We start from the raw sequence: 7,281 nt of genomic DNA, 5'->3' as shown, positions 1-7,281 counted from the left end.
TGTGTGTGTGTGTGTGTGTGTGTGTGTGTGTGTGTGTGTGTGAATTCATATTTCTAAGCTAAACCGAAAAAAATAGTATTGCCAATATGAACATTATGTGTTCAGCTAGTCTACCTTTCCATAAAGAATAAGGAAAGTGAAGCCTAGCTCTCCTCACTCCATCCAAAAATTTTTCTTTATATATAAATATGGGGAGGGTGCTCTTGTCAACGGAGCACAAAAATCAATGATTGAGGGGGGTATGTGAAGGGTATTTCAGACATATTTTGTTAGATCAAACACTAAGAAATACGAAAATAAATAGACAAAAGATCCGCATGATACAGAGATTTAACGAGGTTCACACACCAGGGTGGTGTGCTACATCCTTGGGCAAAGAAGAAGATGTTTCACTATGCAAAAGAGAGATTACACCCAAGCAGCTGCGAGAAAACTCGCCCTAAAACCCTAGCTCGAAAAACTCCAAAAAATACAATGATTTTCTCAACAAGACAACAGTACATTATATAAACTCCAAGTCGCGGGTCGACCCATCAGGTTGGAGTCAATCCGATTGAACCATACGCCCTCGCCCCCCCATACGAGATTTGTGATGGAAGCAGTGGGGTTGGGTTGATACGTCGGAGCAAGTCAATCTTCAAAACAGATCAAGAATTTGAGAAAAACTTAACATATTTCGTCCAACAGAGGGGAGTATTTGACCATCAATTGCTCCTGAGCATATTTAGTTTATGAAGCAAAAAAAACCCTATAAACATAGAGAAGCAAAAATCCTCACACAAGCAATGTAGGGAATGATTTCTCACACCCTTACCACTATGTGTGCTACACTGACACTCTCCTCTATGACCATGTGGGACTTTTTCGGTAAAACAGTTTTCTATGTCATGATTAGTATGGTGTCGGAGATTCCCGCATAGTAGTGACATGGGAAACTCTTTTATTTAAATTTATTTTTCAGTACCATTCCTAAAATTACTAGAATGGCATTTAGGAAAATGGTTTTCCTAACCTTTCCTTTCTAAGGATACATGTTTTAAGGGAAGGTGCTTTCTCCCTCATCCTTTTCAAAGGACAAGATTAATCACAATTTTTCTAGGTTCTAGATTTTTTTTTTTTTTTTTTAATCCTAGACTATAGGGGAACAAGATGATTCAAAATGGAAACATCCAAGGAGCTAGGCTCACTACACAACATCCTCAAGCCAACTGTTAACGGTTGTACCTCAATCTACTATCTTTGCCAACTATTAATAGTTATACCTCGATTTGCCATCTCATACAACTGTTAACAACTGTAAGTATCTCGAACTACTATCTCTACCAACTGTTAACAGTTGTACCTTGATCTACTATCTTTTGTCTATTGTTCACAGTTGTACCTCAATTTACTTTCTTTAGCCAACTGTTAACAATTGTACCTCAATCTCTTATCTTTTGCCAACTATTCATAGCTGTCCTTGAGCTATTGTCTTTCTTTTGGCATAGTAAAGGGAATCTATTTTTTCCTTTTTTTTTTCTCTCTCTCTCTTTGAGAAATATATAGTAAAATCTTTGAATTTGTGGTGATTTATCAATATGTTGTCATTTTCCTGTCATTTTCCTTAAATGTTATTAATTGAGCAATGGGCAGTGAACACTCTTCTTTGTTAAATTATAAATAGCATAGGGTTTCAACACATGTATCTCCACTATCAACTTTTTTATCTAGCACCTTGACAAAGTCCTCTATGGGTGCCCTTCCTTCTCTTGCTTTGAGTGTCTGTCAATGTTTTAGATTTCAATGAATAGTTCCTTCCCATGAGGTTCATTTTGTAGGTAAATTTCCTTTTCTAAATTTGATATTTATATTGTTTGTGTTCAACTATAATTTTTCCTATTTGTATTAAATTCAGCAAGACGTAAATGATATTTAATTATGAATTAATGTATCAAAGGTGGTGGATGTGCACCAATCAATTGGTTAAATTCTATTTCAATATAGGTAATTTTTTTGTTAGCTAGCTACTTATTTATATGATGTTTTTATAGAGGTACACGTTGTTTCATTATTTTTATTCAATGAGCATCTTTTACGGCGATAGGAGAAAATTTCATTAAATATTTTTAAATTATATAGATATATCAAGAACCTTGGTGGAGTCCTCTATATGGTCCCTTGCTTCTCTATCAACCACTTCTTAATTATTTAGTTTTCAATGAAGAATTCTTTTCCATGAGGTCCCCTTAGGTAGGTAATTTTCTTTTATCAAAAAATTGATATTAGTATTATTTGTGTTCAACCCTAAAACATGAAATGTCAAATGGAACACTTTAGTCTATTAATGATATATATGGCATGCATTTAACTATCATCCTAATCTAGTGTATATATAGTTGGTACTTGATTATCTGTAATTTCACCTATGAATTGCTAGTAGATCATTATTTTATTATTAAACATGTTTCATTGTGGATTTTCCTTAAAGGATGAACTTATCAGAAGATTGCAAATGTTTTACAAGAGAGCAAATGGAAGATCACCATTTACTGAGGCTTGATATATATGAAGCAAAATATAGAAGGCTATACTATCAGATCAATGATTTACCAGGTATGTTAAATGATGTATCAATCTTTAATTTATTTTCTTGAAGAGTCAATGAGTAATAGGAAAAGAGAGTAATGGTGCCTACCATCACTTCACTTAAAACTTGTATTCCTTCTTTCAATTTGATATGTGATAGTTTTTATATATTAAAAATCTATGATGCTTTTAATGATCTAAAATCTAAGAAGCTCTACTTTTTCTTACTTTGTTTGACTTTTCTTATGTGTTCTTTCTTACATTCTAGTCATGATAATCATCTTTCTAGCTATATCTAGATCCAAGTTGACATTTCCTTTCATGTTTATAACAGGAAAACCGGTGGCGATTTACAAAAATTGAACCATCAACCAAAAAGTTAGTATTCAACTTTTTTTTCTTTTTAATTTATTGAAATGCTAAGTAGTACTTGGCTTGATGAAATGGAAGGTTTCATTTTCTAGTTATGCTGTCAGAAGATTGAGATGAGAAGGATAGACAGATAATCCTGCTCGAAATGTAACATTTTCCAAGCATCATTCTTCTAGGCAAGCAATAGGTTGGATGAGTTCTACCCAAATCCCTAACAGGCCTCTCAAAGAAACAACCCAGAGAAGGGGGAAGCAGCATACCGATCATTTATTCCTGAGAAGGAAAAGAAAAATAGTGAGGAAATGCAAAAGAGGGTAGATAGGTGACAACCATGGCACCTCAATTTTATGGAGCTTTTCACTACTACAGAACTGAAATGGTTTCAAATAAGAGTCAATGGCCTATAGTTTTAGCTGGAATATATCAGTGGGTTTCCCAAGAGAGGTGTCTATGACGATGATGATGACGACAACAACGACGACAGCAACAACAACAATAACGTTGCACCTAACAATGAAGAACAGGTCCCATTCACTCGCAGGCTCGTGAACTCTGCTACCATTTCAGAAGATTTAATTTTCTCTTGTCTTCTTACTATTGTGTTTCTAACTTGTTAGCGTGTGTTGGCATATTATGATGGCAAAAGATCTGAAAAGGCACATTGACAATGTAAAAGATGGTTCTGTCACAATCTATTGAGATCAGTTTTTTTACTGTCCTGTTTAATTTTTGAACCGTTTTAAACGTGCCATACTGAACCAAAAAAATTAATTTGTTCCAATAAATAATTATGGGCTGGACCAATTAAAGAAAAAAAAAAGACTGATAGGGGAGAATAAAAGATATTGATAGCAGACACATAGCTGTGGGCATGGTTTTAAGTATCTGTGCGTATCGTGCCATATCGGTCGATACGTATCCGTATCGATAGGCATCGGCACGATACATACCGATACGCTACGGGGAATTTTGGGCCCCCTTTTACGTATCGCTGTATCGTGCGTATCGTATCGTACCGTACCTTATCGGTATCGATACGTACGATACGAACTTTTGAAAATCTAGAAATTCCCGAGAGTATCGGTATGTATCGACCGTATCGTACAGTTTCGAGCCGTATCGTACTGTATCGGTACGTATCGACTGAAAATATGAAAATTCCCGTGAATGTGCCTTTTATTGTTTGAAACAAACACTTCAAACTCTCACCAATAGTTTTCTATATTTCTCTTCTTTCTTCCCCTTTGATTCACACACCTTTTGGAGACTCAAATGGTAGATTGAAAGAAACATTGTCGAAGTGAATGGTTCAAAGAAGGAGAAAAACATAGTCCAAGAAGAACCTTGAACTTGAAAGTTGAAAATTTTGAATATTAAGTTCTTGAATCTTTACTCACTTTTTTCAATGTTAACCTTAGATTTTCAAGTTTTTTTACAAATCTAAGGTTCATCATAGGGGTGTCAACCGGTCGGGTCGGTTCGGTTTCGATTGGGCTTAATCGGGCTTAAAGACTTTCAAAGGCTACACCGTGTCCGCCCATTTAACTAATCGGGCTTAGTTATTGAGGGCATGGTACACTTTATATTCGGTCGGTCGGCCTCGGGCTATAATCGGGCCACCTTAATCGGGCTTTAGTCGGGCCTTAATTGGGCTACGGACATGTTTAATGTTAAACGGGCTTTAACCGGTTTTTAAACGGACCCTCTTTAAAATGTGCTCTTATATTCCGGCCCACTCATGCAAACCCAAAAAAATGACAATAAATTAATAAATGATACCAAATATAACCATTATTTAAAATATGAACATGTTTTTACTTTTTAGTTTTTACTTTCTAATTTGGGGGGTAAAATAGGTATTCTACAATCATTAAAGGGTCGGGCTAGGCCAGTGCACAATAGGCCGGTCTCGATCGGGTGTTAAACGGTCGGTCTCGGTCGGGCGCCCGACGGTCCAAGTAGCAAAACCAAGACCGACCGTTTATAAATGGGCCGGGCTCAAGCCCGACACGTTTAATAAACGGTCCGGGCTGGACCGGTCTATAAACGGTCGGTCCCGATCGGTTTAGTCGGTTCGGGCCACGAATTGACACCCCTAGTTCATCATACTTAGAATCACATTTTGTGCATCATTATTACATGAAATCATTGGATTTATAAGGATTTACAAACTTTTTTCAAGAGAAAATGAGGGTTTCAATTTATTTCAAATTTCTTAGATCTACTCATGCTCAATGATTAAAAATGTTTAGATTTTTTATATGTTTAGATTTTTTATATGTTATGTAAAAACAAGTGTTCTACAACTTCCATGGAAAATTTTGATTTTTCTCAAAAAAATATATTTGTCTATCAATACCATACCCTCATCATTTTGAACATTTTCAACTCAATATATTTGTCTATCAATACAATACCCTCCACTTAAGTATTTATGCATTCTACATGTTATATATAACTTTTTTTAACTGTTTTTTTATGCAAAAGTGTATAAAAATGTGTTCCCTATCCATTTATGTGCGTATCTTTAGCGTATCTTAGCATATCTCCGATACGATACAATACCCTCCGATACGTATCTTAATTTTGACCGACCGATATGGCGACCGATACCGATACTTTAATCCTTGGCTGTGGGGTTCGATTTGACTTTTGTAGACTGAACATCTTATTGGATCGGACTGGACTGAACCAACCATTTTAAGGATTCAAGTTAGATGCTAACTTACAATCTTACCAAATAGTTTCTTATCTATTACCAAAACATAAAGTTTCTTGTCTTTGTCTTATAAATGGAAATAAGCCACTGGTTTATGGGTATTAATTAGGTAGTGATCTCTTTTTTAATAGAGAATCATATTTTGGAATGTTTATTAATAACTTAGTTGTATTCGATGAGGGTAAAATGACCATCCCACCTCTTATGAATGACTAAAATTCCACCTTTGTTGATTTCTAATAGTGCATAGAGCCGTAGATTGCCTTATAGGAAACGCTCTCCAAACAAATTATAGTTTTTTGAATTTTTAAACTATTTTTAGGTGGTAAAATTTGCATTTAATAATTAAGTAATGATCTTAAAGTTCAGGCTCGTCTACATGTTCTAGTAGGGGTGTCAAGTAGTCGGTTTGGTTCGGTTTGATTTCAATCGTGTTGAATCGGTTTCTGTCTAAGAATGAGGGAGACCAAAACCAATCCATTAAGGAACTTCGGTTTTTGATCGGTTTTGATTTTGGTCTTGTTTGGTTTTGATTTATTTTGGTTTTTTTAATATCGGGTTAATATCCGTTTAGATCGGTTTATTATTGGGCTTGAACCATAATGAAATCTTATATTCATAACTTATAATGATAAGATTTGACCCAAAAAAAAATTAAAATTTATGATTAAATCATGGTTTATCGTTGTGAGGGAAAGATAACTAATATTAAAACCAATGGATAACAAATTTTAAGAAGATAACTAATATTGAAATCACAAAATGAACCCTATCATCCTATCATTCATTTAATTATCCAACTAGTTTTGTATAATGAACAAGGAAATCAATGGAAGCATTATTACAATTTACAAATCAATTTTTCTCTGTTCATAACCTAATATTCAATGATTTATAACAATTCCCCAGACAATAAAAAGTTTTCTCACTAATATTGTAAAAAATGAATGGTCAATTCACTAATTTATAATCTCATAATCATTTTTTGTATCGGTTTGGTTATTGGTTGGTTCGATCTGGATCGGTTTTCAGCTGATCCCAACATACCTCAGTCCAAAGCCAATCCAATAAGGATCAGGTTGGTTCGATTTGGATTTTATCAGTCAATTTCGATCAATTTTATCGATTCGAGCTACGTTTTGACACCCCTATGTTCTAGCATTTTTCAACTATATGGTTCATTTATTAAATGGTTTGACCGTCTCGATGTAAATGGTTCGATTCAATTCAATTTTTGAGTTTTGAGTGTTTTGACACCCTCAAGCCCTGACCAATCCGAATAATACTGACTTCATGCGAGAATTTCTGTACACTAAGAGGTTTAAACTTGAGACATCCTAAGTTCTAAATTGTGTTGAATTTGGCCCAGACCAAGTAGTATTAAAAGGTCTAGCAATTTAAATTTTAAAAAATAAATAAATAAACTGAGTTAAGCCAGAGGGTTACAAGGAATCTCAATCCCTTGTACCTCGGGGTTGAAATGGTGATGCGCGTCAGTCCCACGCGCATTTGTGAAATATTATGAAAAATGAAAGATTACTTGGGAAGCTTCCTTGTTCCTTGTTGATTGACTTGGCGGTCAATATGTCTATCTCTCTAAAGTCTTTTCTCTCTGTTTGCCAGTT

The 7,281-nt window shown here is 34.8% G+C and overlaps 1 long non-coding RNA gene across 2 annotated transcripts; it reads left to right on the top strand.

Annotated features, from left to right (window-relative positions):
* Nucleotides 1-1,706: 1,706 nt before the first annotated feature.
* LOC122088132 lies at nucleotides 1,707-3,643 on the top strand. Of its 2 annotated transcripts, XR_006142982.1 has the most exons (4): nucleotides 1,707-1,817; nucleotides 2,468-2,592; nucleotides 2,900-2,943; nucleotides 3,030-3,643. It is a non-coding gene; the product is annotated as an uncharacterized LOC122088132 (long non-coding RNA). The 2 variants fall into 2 exon arrangements; XR_006142981.1 differs by lacking the exon at nucleotides 1,707-1,817 and having other exon boundaries at nucleotides 2,015-2,592.
* Nucleotides 3,644-7,281: the final 3,638 nt, after the last annotated feature.

The sequence above is a fragment of the Macadamia integrifolia genome, chromosome 9 (genome assembly GCF_013358625.1).
Source record: "Macadamia integrifolia cultivar HAES 741 chromosome 9, SCU_Mint_v3, whole genome shotgun sequence".
Lineage (NCBI taxonomy): Eukaryota > Viridiplantae > Streptophyta > Magnoliopsida > Proteales > Proteaceae > Macadamia > Macadamia integrifolia.
This window is presented reverse-complemented; position numbering and strand designations above follow the sequence as displayed.